Genomic DNA, 14,130 nt, shown 5'->3' on the forward strand with positions numbered 1-14,130 from the left:
ATTCCATGTTTCATGTGTGTGCAATATAAAGATAAATATATATATAATTATTTTGTATGTTTCTAAACGTTATATAAATTGTATGATTCTAAAGGCATCATTTTAACTCTTTCTCAACATTATGTATTTTTAGATTTATCCACATTTCAAATGCTATATGGTATTATATGGTATGAAAACCCTGGAACTCACATGCCCATTCTCATGTTGCTGGGGACTTGGTAACTTTCATATTTCTGTTATACTAACAATGCTGTAGTGAACGTTTTGTTCATGTCTCCATGCAGGCGGCATGTGAGGATTTTTCTGGGTTATATTCCTAGAAAGAAGATTTCTACCATACATTACGCACAACTACAGTTTCTAAGAATGAGGGAATTCTTGAGAGCAGTTGTATAAATTTCCCTCAGTACCCCCCACAATATTTGAATTCTGGCTTCCTCAACTACAAATCTGATTGTCCAATTTTTCCGGTTTTTTTTTCCAATTTTATGTTTATGATCTGGTAGCAAATTATATTTGCAATTATCACTTCTCTGATTATTAATGATTGTCAGCATTTTTATTATTAATTTATTTGAATTTCCTTCATATCCTTTGTCCATTTTTCCAGAAATTTCTTTAAATATTGATTTTTAGGATGCCTTGATATGATCTGTCAGAGGCTCTTCTGCTTTTCTCTTGCCCTTGGGAAAATTGCCACTATTGGGAGTGGCAACAAAAATCGTACGTTTTGTCCTATCGTCCCTGTTTCTCTTCACTGTTTCTGCTATTTATTAAGAGAAGTGGACATGGGCGGAGAGAAGATGATTAAAATAAAATCACCCACTGGTATCTACTAGCCTTGTCTTTGCCTTTTTTCTGATTCCTGAAAATTATGAATATTTCCGAAGTCATGTAATACCCTTTTGTCTGAATGTAGTGATTAAAAATGACTGAAAAGCTCTCAAGTGAACAAACTCTCTTTTCCCCACTACACCAAGGAATCAGAAAATGATACAGTGGTTGCCTGGGTGACTCAGTTGGTTAAGCAGCTGTCTTCCACTTGAGTCATGATCCTGGAGTCCCAGGATCGTGTCCCGTTTGGGCTCCCTGCTCAGTGGGAAGTCTGCTTCTCCTTCTGACCCTCTCCCCTCTCATGCTCTGTCTCTCTCTCAAATAAATAAACAGAGAAATCTTTTTAAAAATGATATAAGAAGAAAGGACCTTAGAGTTCATTTAGATTGAAAGAGTTTGAGTTGAGTTTGTTTCAATAAATCAAATTTCTAATCTGCCTTCTTCCTTTACACTCTACCACTTCTCTCTGTTTTTCTTGGTAGTACTTATAACTCTAATGATTCAAAATACACTCATTATTTTAGCATATATTAAATCTTCTTGGCTCTTTTCTGCCTCCCCCACTGTAATGCAAACTTTATGAGGACAAGACACTATCTTGTTTGATGCTGAATTCCCCACAACAAAGAATATTAGTAGGTGCTCACCACGTATGCTTTTCATGGATTGACTGCCTACTATGTGCCAGGTAATAAGAAAAAGTTCTTGCCCTTAAAGAATTACTGGTAGCTGGTCTATATTCACAGTTAGTTACAGTTTGAAGACAAGAGTTTAGTGCTCCTATCCCCGTATTTAAGAGAGGTGCCACAGTGAAGGAACAAAGGCAAGAGTATATAAATGGCAGAGGGTTGGGGAAGTAGGACAAAGTATTAAATGCTCTACATGTATTCAGAAATTAACAACACTGAGACATTCAAGATCAGAATTTGGAGATTGCTTTAGGATGGGATATAGGTAGGAGTAGATTTTTAATTGAAGATGGCCCACTGGGGTGAGCCTAAGTGATGGCTTCACAAGCATAAGTAAAATTTGCAAAAGTTGATTGGTTCAGACCAATGCCTCTTTCCCCTCCTCCCTGTCACATTACCCCTCCTCTTGGCAAACTGATAGAAGCCACAGGATTTCTTGGAATCTACTAGGAAATGTCTGGATTTTTTCACTCATGCAATATTTTTATTGGGTTTGTCTACACTTTAGTATATTGCTCTGAAGTAGAGGAAAGATTCCCACAGATACAGTCCTCTGTGCCCCCTTACCCGACGTGCATGCAGCCTCGACAGATCTCATCAGAGCCCCACAATGACCATGTCTGTGAGTCTCATCATTTCAACTGGGATTTAAATTTTGGCCCCAAACAAGAAAACTTGGAATGCCTGAAGTCATCCAGTTTATCCACAGAAGTAACATGATACATGTCTTCCTAGATGTGATGCCAATCTCAAAAATTTACGTGGCAACACCAACAAGGAATTGTGAAACTAAAATAAACTTTTTCAAACCATTAAAAATTAAAGTCAAAGATAAACTCTTCTGGAAAAAGTACCCAACTATATTTCTAATCTCTCTGTAGAAAAATGATGATAGAGAAGTACTATCTTAGAAGCCACAAACAGAACCCAGCTGAAAAAAACATACAGAAAAAAGTATTATGAGTGTTTCAGATGGTTAGATGAGAAAATGAGAGTGCTGACCTTCTGGTTTTCTGATGTTTGTTATACTCAGATTTGTTTGTTGTTGGCTTTTTAATTTGTAACTTCTCATGTTAATTAAATATTTACCTTTAATCTAATTCTTATTTGTAATTTACAATCTTTTCTTTTTTAAGACTCCTCCCTCCCCCACCCTGAGCCTCTGCCACCCCTAGGTGGTCACCTGCTTGGTCAGAGCTGTACCCACTGCATTCTGTCCTCATCCTGAGGGAAGGGAATTAGGCGGTCTGGTGGCTTAAGGGCACAGCCCAGAAGTGGAATATGTTAGTTCTAATCTCATGCCACTGTCAAGAAATTTCTCCAAATTGTTCTGGGAATATAGTCTTTTCCATAGATCATGTTCTCAGCTATGATTCTTACCATGAGAAGGATTTTGCATCCCCCATATATGGCCCATTGAAAGGGATGACAGAGACTATCTCCTTGATGTCCTAACCTTTTTCCCTGCCACATTTCATATCCCACAGAGGGGTACATCTTAACAGAGTCAGACAAGTGCACATCTAGCCTATATTCCCTGAGCTGTGTCCTTTAGCCCTGTGACTTACTCATTGGATAATGAGAAGCCTGTATCTCCTCTTCCCCTTCATTCATTTTGTCCATCTCCCTCCCTTCCCTCTGGCAGTTTTCACTTTGTTCTCTGTATTTATAAGTCTGTTTCTGAGTTTTGTTTGTGTATTCTTGTTTTGTTTTTCAGATCCCACATATGAGTGAAATCATATAGTACATGTAAATCTTCTTCATAAGTAAAATGTAATACCATGAAACTTGCTCCCCAACCAAGTTCTATTTCTCTGAGTATAGAGTTCCTTCAAATATTTCTCATGGGGTGGCTCTAGAATTGTTACGTCTATGGATAGTCAACTCCCTTCTGAATAGAATTCATTCTTTCAGTCCCCTTCTTGAAATGTGAATGTGGTCTGAGAGTATGTACACAGAGGATAGCTCCTCCATCCATGCTGGATGCTTTTATTTCTCTTTATATTGCCCAAATGTTTTTTTGTTTGTTTGTTTGTTTTTGTTTTTGTTTTGGTCAACCCTCATCACTGTAAGTTCTTTCTAAGATTGTAGGAGCAACTGAAGTGCTATGATCTTTCTTCAAAAAAATTCAGGTGAGCTGGCATCCCCACCGTAAGGAAATTACCTTTAACCCAAGTACAATAGCTGATATATAGTCTTGTTAAATTTCATTTTACCAGATTTGGCACATTCTTTCATCATGCCTATATGTTTTCATGTCAGGATTCAGAAATCAAGGACATTAAATCTCAGAAGAGGAACGATATAGTTGCACTAAATTTCTCCATATTCCGACTTCACAGTGTTGCTTCTCTGGCATTTACTATCAGTATTCCACTCCTACACCTATACAACCATGAGGGCACAGAAGACCTGAACAGTATATCAACCAACTAGCCTTCACAGATACCTACAAAACACTCCAGCCAACAGCACACTCCTCTCAAGTAGACCTGAGACATTCTCCAGGCAAATATTAGGCAATAAAACAACTCTGGATATATTTCAAATGCCAGAAATGATACAAAGCATATTCTTTAACCATATTAGAATAAAATTAGAAATCAACGATGAACAAATTCAGGAAAATCACACATATGACAGATTCTTAAATAACTAAAACAGCAAAGGCAAGAAATCACAAGGTAACTTAGAAATTACTTCTAGGTGAATGAAAACAGCATAACATACAAAATTTACAGGACTCGGTAAGAACCATGCATAAAGAGAAATTTATAGCTATACATGCCAATTTTAAAAAAGAGGAAAGTTCTCAAATCAATAACTTAAACTTCCATTCTAAGAAACAAGAAAAAGAAGGGTAAACTAAATACCAAAAAAAAAAAAAAAAAAAAAAAAAAAAGCAGAGGGAAGTAAATAATGAAGATTAGAGTGGAAATTAATGAAATAGAGAATAGAAAAACAATAGAGAAAAATCAACAAATCCAAAAGCAGAGTCTTCGAAAAGATAAGCAAAACTGATACTACTTTAGCCAGACTGATGAGAAAGAGAGAGAGAGAGAGAAGGCTCAAATCACTAAAATCAAAAATGAAACTTGAAACATTGCAATTGACCTTACAGAAATTAAAAGGATTACAAGGAAATCCTATGCACAATTGCACACCGACTAATTAGATAAACTGCAGCAAAGGACAAGTTCCCAAGAAGACACCAACTACCCAAACTGACTCAAGAAGAAATCTTTTAACAAGCTATCCAAATCTGTCATGTCCCTTTCGAATAAAAGTGCATCCGGTTGTAAGGGAGACAGTACCCTAGAGGATTACCTTTGGGTAATGGGTGGGAGGTCTGTTGCCATGGGGAGATCGCTCTGACCAGGAAATCTGCAAGGGTGGCTAAGGTCAGGCAGAAAAAGGCTTTTCTTGTCTAAGGAGGAGTAAACAAGGCCAGAAACAACAGCATTGAGAAAGTGTGAAGTATCAGCCGGGCAGATCAGGAAGTCTTTTACCCTGAGCTCAGGACCTTCCTGGATGGATCTTTAAGGAGGGTCCTTCAGCAGCTCAGGCTCAGGGTGGGTGAAGTTCAGAGACCAGGGGAAGGAGAAAAGCTCAACCAATGTTTGCTTAACAGTCTTTTTAGTCAATTTGGTTAGGAGGATAAAACAGTTCAGCCAGTCATTTAAGAGGCAAGAAACGGGAATTTGGAGGGTTTGTATTGACCTTATAGGTCAATTTGTATTGACCTTATAGGCGAATCAGGGTGGTATCCCTGGGTCTTACCTAAGCCATATGTTTAAGGGTGATTTCTTGCACTAAGCCAACTGCTGAACACCAAGGGATTCCTGAACACAAATCCTCACTGTTTTCCAGGATCACAGGCTTCAATTGAAGTTCAATATTGTCTTCAATCTATCCCTTCTCAACTTTAGTTTATCCGCCCACCAAAAAAAAAAAAAAAAAGGAAAGAAAGAAAGAAAAGAAAAGCTGCACCTGATTGGTAGTTTACTAAGTTCTTTCAGCAAGAAAACTCTTCTTAAAATAAAGTTTACATGGAAATCCTATATGCAGCACAGAATAAATTGAACACCCTCTGTTCTGGTGGAAGAGAGGTGGGAGCCTCTCCAGCAGACACAGTGAGCTCCAGGCCCTGCACCCTGCGTTCCCATAAGGGGCCTAGAACTTGGTCAGTCAGCTAGACTTAACTTGAAACCGGTTCCCTCCTGACTCTAGGTCTTGACCTTCTTTTACTCTGAGCATTGACTTTAGACAACTTAGAATCGTGAATTTTTTCTCCACCTTTTAAAAGGGTAAACAGATCTGCCATCCTTTTTACCAGATTTGCAAACCAGGGATGTCTTTCTCAAGGAGCTGGGAGTCATCCATTTGAAATGTAGTTATCGAAAGAGACATTGACCCTATTTCCCAGAATCGTCTAAGGTAGGAATCTAACTTCAGTAAATGCCAATTGGCAAACACAGATGGTCTGATCCATTGACTAATGCCATCCCTACTTGTCCTCTAGTACTTTTCTTCCAGTAGCTCACCCAGGCACTGAAAAACCCTCCCATCTTTCCTTTCAAAGTAGTTGGGTTCTCGCTCTCTCCACTACTACAGTAATCTTGAATAAAGTCTCCCTTGCCTGTGTAACTGTCCAGGGCAATTTCTCGTGACACAACTCCTAGATTAAATTATTGGCATGTTTCTTTTCTGTACTGAAAAATCAGTCATACGTCTGAGTTCTGGATTCATGAAAATCTGGAAATAGAGATTGTAAATTAGTTTTGCTCATTAAAAAAAGAAAGAACATGGTAAGCAGAATCTGATAAAGAGATCTTAAGTGACCAGGGAATCAAGATGATACCTCTTCCCCTCTTTTAATTCTGAGATTCCTAGGAGCCCATAAATTCATACTAGTTTTTGGTTGCAAACTCTGCAGATAAGCCTCATGGTTCCATTTGTGTCTTGCTCCCCTGAGTTGAAACAGGGAGGCCCATATCCCTACCGAAGTGTTCTGTCCCCACATGCAGGGTGAAGTTCAGCAAACTCCTCTTAAAGGTTCCTTTAAAAATAGGAACACTTGCTAAGCAGGTTCTAAGCCATACACAAGGGTCTTTCCACAGCCATATTTGGGTCCAGTCCTAGGGCACTAAAAATGAATGCATATCTAAATAAAGCAAAACAAACAAAGCAAATCAACCTGCAGCTTCCACAGAAGGCCCACTCCATTCCCAGAAGGAAAAAACAAAATCATCTTTTCAAGTCTATTTAAAACAATGCTATTTCTTTATTATCCCCTCCTTTCTGCACATTGTCTCTCAACTCCCATTCACCACCTTTGAGATTTGCATATAAATGGCACTCTTTTTATTTCTCCAGAGTTCCTCAGCTCCTGGTTGCTTATTCTCACACCTAAACCTAATCCTTGCTTTGCTTCTCAATCGGTTGGTTACTGTGGAAATGATTATGTTGTCACAAACAGAGGGTGGAGAAGCAGCGGCAGAGAGCAGATGAACTCCTAATAAATGAAGGTTCTGGTATCATGTAAATGCACCTAAATAACAAAAAGACCTGTCATAGGTGGGAAGGGGAGAAAAAACGGGGGAAAAAAAAATCAAAAGAGGATGCCAAGGCATTTCTAAACTAGAAAATTGTTAGCATTTGCTCACAAGAAATCATTTTGCCATGAAATCACGAGTCCAGAGTTAAAATAAAAACACTCTGTACATCAGTAGGAAAAGATTGGGTTCCTCTGGATTCAGGGACTCTAAATAGAAGTGAAAGATGGAAAGGAACAAATAAGGCAAGAAACAGAGCCTGATGCATAAAGATGATAGCAGTTCCGATCCCTGGGATAATTTGCACACTCACCAAATGTCAGCATTAACATCAAGATTGTCACTGTCATGTAACAATATTACCCGGAAAAGTCATTGCCAAGGTCAGGCAACATCTGATTAGGTAATAAATGCAGCGCGTTTATGTAGGTTTTGAGTCGCACCCTCGACCAGTGAAAATACAGAAGGCAGGTGTTTTCTTCACTCTACTAACCAGACCAACCAACCAGAGAAGCCAGAGAGGAAAGCATTTGGGGAGCTTGATTGGCTGGTGAAGGGCATAAGGTCAACCAAACAAGTGGGTTTGCGAATTGTAAGCCTTCTGGCGCCCTCAATCTCCACCGGAGGTCACAGAGACGTTCTTGAAGAGATTGAGGGCAGCATATAGCATTTGGACTTGTTTTCCCTTTCCCTATTACTTTCCTTAACAGTGGTGCTTTCTCTCATTTTCCACTAAGTGTGTAAAGAGGATAAACACCCGCATCATATAATTGCTTTCGTACTTTTCTGCGGGAGTCCTTCCAAGGGACCGGGGCTGTTTGCACTTGATCCACTGTGGAGAGGAACACATTTTTCCCATAACCATAACTGTTTGCCTGGAACATTCCTCTCTTTCCGTTAGGCCAATGTAAAATAGCTCTTGTTTTCTTCTCTTTGAATAAGACAACAACACTGCCATCCACTCAGAGAAAAATTTTCAGTACTTACTGGAATGTTCAAAAGCATCTGTGAAGCTGTATGTCTAGCCATAAAATGACATTTGAAGCCATCGAAGATACTGGCAAGTGGGAATCCAAGGAATAGACAATTACAGTCATTATTGGCCCTCGTGCTTGAAAACATCAGTTCTCTTTTTCTTGCCTGAAATGTATAATCCCTTTATATGTGAGATTTCTAGGATGCATTAAAGAGAGGAGCTCCTTGTTAGTAATTGGATAATATTCCTTTTTTAAAGTGGGGAGAATGGGACAGAGAATGAGAGACTGAGAAAATCATCCCTTTCTCTTAGCAGCCTTAAAAGAAAATGTCTCTGCTATGTGCTTTGACTTCCAAGGGGTCCTCTCTCAGACTTGAGCACTGGATAGACAGAAACCTTTAACCTTTGGTTCTGGGCACCAGAAGCTAATGTCTCCAGGTCTGGGCTTCTGGCACCTTCTCTAGGATCAGGCGTGATCCTCAGGGTGAAGAGCTTGTCAGTCACAGGGCCACAGCTTGGGACAAGAGAAGGAAGGAGGGTGGAGGGCAGATGCCCCCCACCTGATATCAGCCCATGACCTTGGAGTTGTGAGCCATTGTCGCTGACGTCTTGCCTTCATAGAGGTATTCCAACGCAGTCCTCTGACAGATTTGGGTACGTTATTGTTCCCCCAACCAAGGTGGCCTCTCCTGAGGAACTCTGAGTATAGTTACACTCTGAACAACGACAAATGTAGAGAGGAAGCAGGCTCAGGCTTCCCATTTCTTGAGGAGATTAAGGACATTTAAAACGAAGCAAGGAGAAGACCAGGACCTTGGCAGCAAGCTAAAGACGCAGAGGGGAAGAAGGAGCCTGGTGTTGTGTCGATCATGGTGGTGTTTTTCCAAGGAAAGGAAAAGGTCCTTCCTGGGGTTGTACGAAATCAGAAAAAAACACAACAACTGTGTCACCCGACACAGAACAGTAAGAACGACTCGGGGCAGCTTAGATGACAGAAAACTGACAGTTTCTATCCATGTGAAAAAGCAAGTTAAACTCATTTACAAGGGTCAGTCCACTCCTTTTCAAACCAACTCAGGAGCTGTCTCAAGGAGTGGAGTCCCTGTGCAGGCTTATTAGCATTTCTAGCAGGAATGTCAGTCGTGTGCGGAGCAGGGCTTTTTGTCTCCATGCTTTCCTCTTTGTATCCTCCCTGCCAAACATGAGCTGGAAACCGAGGCCCTTTTCAATAAGAAACTTCAAAAGAGCCCGATTAAAGTGTAGCTCCCAAAATTAGGTTCTTCTCTAAGACATTTACGATACAGAATGTTTCGCTGGGAAGTCAAATCATCAGCAGCAGGTATCAATGCCCTTCATTCACTCAGCAAATATTTATGGAGCCCACGAGGCTGGAGGAACCCAGATGAGGAAAATGGAGCCAGGCTTTGTGGGTCTTCATCTGAGCACAGGACCCTGACAGCACCATGCAGAGCCACGGAGGTTAGCACAAGAGAGTCCCAAGTCATGAGAAAACTCCATGTACTAACTCAGGACCAGCAGTTGGCATCATGCAAGCCCAAAGTGCTCTCAGAGTCAGAGGTTCACTGAACTAGAACAGATCAGGAGCCCACTGTCCTGTTTTAGTGTTTTAGTAGCACAGTGGGTAGGGAAACGCTCATAACAGTCCTGATGCTGTTACTCAGTAGCTGTGTGATATTGGATGATGTAGGCAGAGTCTCTGGGCCTCTGTTTCTTCATCTGTAAAATGGATATCATCACAGCTCTACTCTCTCCCCACAGGGTTGGAAGAGTTATTATAAGAACTTTGTCCAATGCATGATAATCCCACAAATACTTTTTATTGTGATGAGGACCTACAGAGTTCAAGACACAGACATTTTGATTCTTTCCATGGGAAATGAGAAGACCAGTGTTCCAGAAAATCAAGATGAAACATGTTTCTTACGCCTCTGGACAGCTCACTCTCCCATCACATGTCTCCATAAAAACCCCACTTCTTCAGGTCATTATTTGCTTCCCTTTCTCTCAGCCATGTGCTGCTTTATTTAACATTTGGTGCTTTTCTGAAGGAGTAAAGAATACAAAAAGGACCAGTAAGTTAGTTTGACTTTAAAATTCCATCGAAGCTATGAGATACAGCTTAGAATGTTTGGATAATTAATGCTCACTGCTTTAAACTTCACTCACATGAAGTCCTACGCACTCTAGAGCATGGCAAGCTTTGCAGATCACCATGTGCTACTGAGGGTCTCTCCGAATTATTTATCACCAAAGGTTAGTTGTGATTACATTCGGGGAATTAAAAGGCGGGAGGAAACACTGTATGGGGAAAATAAAGCATTTTTCAAATTTTTCAAGCATTTTTCATAGCTTTGTCATGTTCTGTTTACCTCTGTCAGTGAGGGCTAACAGTGCCTTCCCAAATCTTGTGACCTGTATCATAAGAGATTTGTCCCTCAGATGGAACAAAATGATGGAGATGAGTATCTCCACTGGTAGAGGACCCCTCCTTCTGCTTCTACATGTAAGCAGAAAGGAATTTGGCAATTTTCTCTGGGGCACCCAAGGGAACCAATTCCTTTGCTGAGACTTCTGCCACCATCTGCACCATCGACACCTTGCTACAGATTAATCTGCTAATATTAAGATGTACTTTTGGCAGTCTGTGTTTCCCTCTTCAAGTCAAAAAGAAATAATTTCATTATGCCCTCTCTTTACTCTTCCTATCCAAAGAATTGAAGTGATTCCTTCTCCCCCATCACCTCTACGATATTATGTCCTTATTTAAGACAAGAGAGGGCATTATTGTGCTTCAGGATGGTGTTGAAGATGTGTGTGAGTGTGCGTGTGCACGCACATGTGTGATCTTGCACACTCACATACAGCTAAGATTTCCTATGTAATTATATCTTTACAAAGAGCTTAAGAAACAAGGACAAGAGATACCCAGAAAAAATATTCCATTTGGGAGAAAAAAAATCTTACAATAAACAACACTTTCTGTGCCTCTTCTTTTGTTCTTTGTCATTGAAGTCATTGACAGGACAACCAGATCTCTCACAGTCAGTCTGCTCTGGCTGTAGTTCCCTCGTGGACAGTTTTCTCTCTGTTGCCTCCCATACCTGACTAGCTCTGTGGATGGCCTGTTTTCCAACACCGCCCCTTACCCAGGGCGAGCCCAGAGCACCAGTCACTCAGGACTCCGCACCCTCTAGAGACATACATGCCAGGTAGGAACGCGCGCAGTGAGCAGGCTTGCTCATCCCAAGTTCCCAGACAACCTTGAAAATCCAAGCTTGGAATTGGGCTAAGCCAAGCTTGGAATGAGATCTGTAGGCTCCTCTCTCCACACTGACAGGGCAAGCACCAGCCGCTTCCTGAAATGCCAAAGTTTGCTTCTCTGACCTCAGCCACCGCACGACTTTGGGGAGCCATTCACCTAGACTAGGAGGTCCACCACAATCGTTGGGGGTCCTGCCACCCCAGTGTCCTCTTTGACACAAATAGCATCACATCTACCCCACATCCCTTTGTTCTCTTTCCTTGACCTGGTCTTGAGGAAGGATCTGATAACTAGAATTTTACTGCAGCGAAAATGTAAGCTGATGCCAGAGTATTCAGGGACGTTCCTGAAGCCCTGTAATTGAGACCAAAAGCTGTCATTGTCATTCTCTCAGTAAACATTATTGCATTCCTCCTAAGAATCAGTCACCATGCTCCTTTCTGGAATTAGAAACACTACATTTGTAGCGCGCTTTACAAATGTACAAAAACCTTTTTGTAGTTTGGTTCAGAATAACAAGGGTCACAAGCTAATATATGCGTTGTCCTTGCTTTGTTCCTTTTATTATTTGAGGACAATGATCATTGTTTTATATTTCATAAGGATGTTTAAAATCACAAGATTTCCAATGCAAAGAGATTTGAAATGGACAAAAATAAGTATTCCCACTTAACAGTGACTCTGGGAACTAGAAACAACCATGAGATCAATTGTGCTCCAATAAGTGAAATGAGGAAGGAAAAGGTTGGTATTTTCCATCAGTACAAAAAAAGCTGAATTTTACGTGAAAGATTTTTTTTTTTTTTTTGCAAATGGCAATCCTATATACAATATTATTATATTGGAAAGTAGTTTTTCAAGAACAAATTGTGTTTGCTATTTCCCAAGCCCGGAGATCAGCACTCTGAATGTCAACTTAAAACCATCATCCTGGATTGTGAGAAATTTAGTAGTATACATCGCTGTTTGATTTTGCAATAACATATGATTGACTGAAACATTCATGTTAAAGTAACTCCCCAAATATCACCACACAGCCCTAATTAAGGAGTGAGGAAAACACTGCTGGCCATCTTTAGAGTGTCTCAGAAGAGAGAATTCATAAGTGGGATAGTTACTAAACCTTGGGTTCTGGTCTCAGGTCATTTGAAGGGAAATCTTTTAACACAAGAAATTTATTGGGAGTGGGCACAATTTCTGACATAATTTAGGATTGGTAGACATAAGACCGAGGAAGCTGTTTGTGCAGGTGAGAAATATTATCTCTAATAAGTTCATGTATAGGCATATCCTGAAGCAAACGCTGAAGATATTTACTGGTTGGTGGTCTTCTCTTTCCCAGGAAAATATTCCTCATGCAAACAACAAAGTTTTGTTTATCTAGGCTTTCTATGGTCTCATTGACATTATATTAACACAGGTAATCTCATTTCACAGATAATCTTTTGGGTTGCAAAGATACAGCTGTTAAAGTAACAGACATTCTTTCTGTCACATATTTATTCATACCCTCAAAAAGTATTAAGTTCTGCTACATGGAAGTCATTGTCTGTAACTTAGGGAATGCCAAGATAAGAGTCTGAACCCTGAGAAGTTTTAGGCATTAAGAAATAAAAAATTAGATAAATACAGATAAAATATGGTGCCATAAAAGAAAAAAAAAAAAAGATGAATTCCTGAGGGAGACGTCTGAAGAGCCAAAGATTTTATCATCTGGGAGATTTGGAGATAGTTTTGCAGAAGATGTGATAAGCTCTGAAGGAAGTGAGACTGGAACATGTAAAGATGAGGAAAGAGACCCCCCCCCAAGAGGACAGATGAACCTGAGCAAGGAAAATGGACATTTGTGAGAAATGAACAAAATTTGCCTAATGTGAACATGGGTGGGAAATAAAATCTTAGACAAATGCGGGGATTATATACTGGAGAAAGTTGAAACGTAGGCTAAATTATTTTTATGCTTTTATTTGATTGCAAATAAGTGATGGTTGGATAATACTTCATAATTTCATACAGGCCTGTGTTCCAAGGAGACTCATCTAGAAGCTGTATGAAACGTGGAACTGCCTTCTGTTTCTAGAAAAGTACATGGTAGAGAATCTGCAAACTGTCTTCTGCAAAATATACAAACATGTTGACGAAAATACAGCAAACATTCTTTCATATATCCAGCTTGAGGAAACTGAGGGAAATCTACAGGGTCCAAAAGTAGATTAGGCTGAATCAGCAACCATTTACGCCTCAAGAGAGCTTGATTCACTTCGAGTATTCTAAGGCCAGGAGGAAGCCTTGTGACCCTTGCAAGCTGTGACTTCCACGCTTGTATGGAAAGCCTAAAGAATTGAAGGCTAATCTTTCAGTAAAAAAGCAGATTAACGAAAAAAATCCATCTACCAGTGAAGGGTGACAATAAGAAACAGAACTAAGAACGGAGAAAGTGTAACCATACCTACATAAACCATTATTTTTATAATAACACACCATGAGATTTTCACTGATATTTGTAAAGTAAGTTAGGTGAAGTGTATATGGTTGATCATTAAAGTATTATTCCTACCTGCTTGTATGCCTCAGTTCTCTAACTACAGAAAATTCTAAATGTCAAAAATAAACAAAATAGAATAATAAGCTTCCATAAAGTCATTACCACATTTCAACAATAATCAATACATAGTAAATATTGATTCTTCTAGAATTCCTGTCACTCTCTTCAATCTCAGAATATTTTTAGGCAAATCTCAGATCCTCTTTACTTTTATTCCACTAAAACTTTAGTACATGTATCTAGAA

Source organism: Neovison vison, chromosome 3 (assembly GCF_020171115.1).
Source record: "Neovison vison isolate M4711 chromosome 3, ASM_NN_V1, whole genome shotgun sequence".
Lineage (NCBI taxonomy): Eukaryota > Metazoa > Chordata > Mammalia > Carnivora > Mustelidae > Neogale > Neogale vison.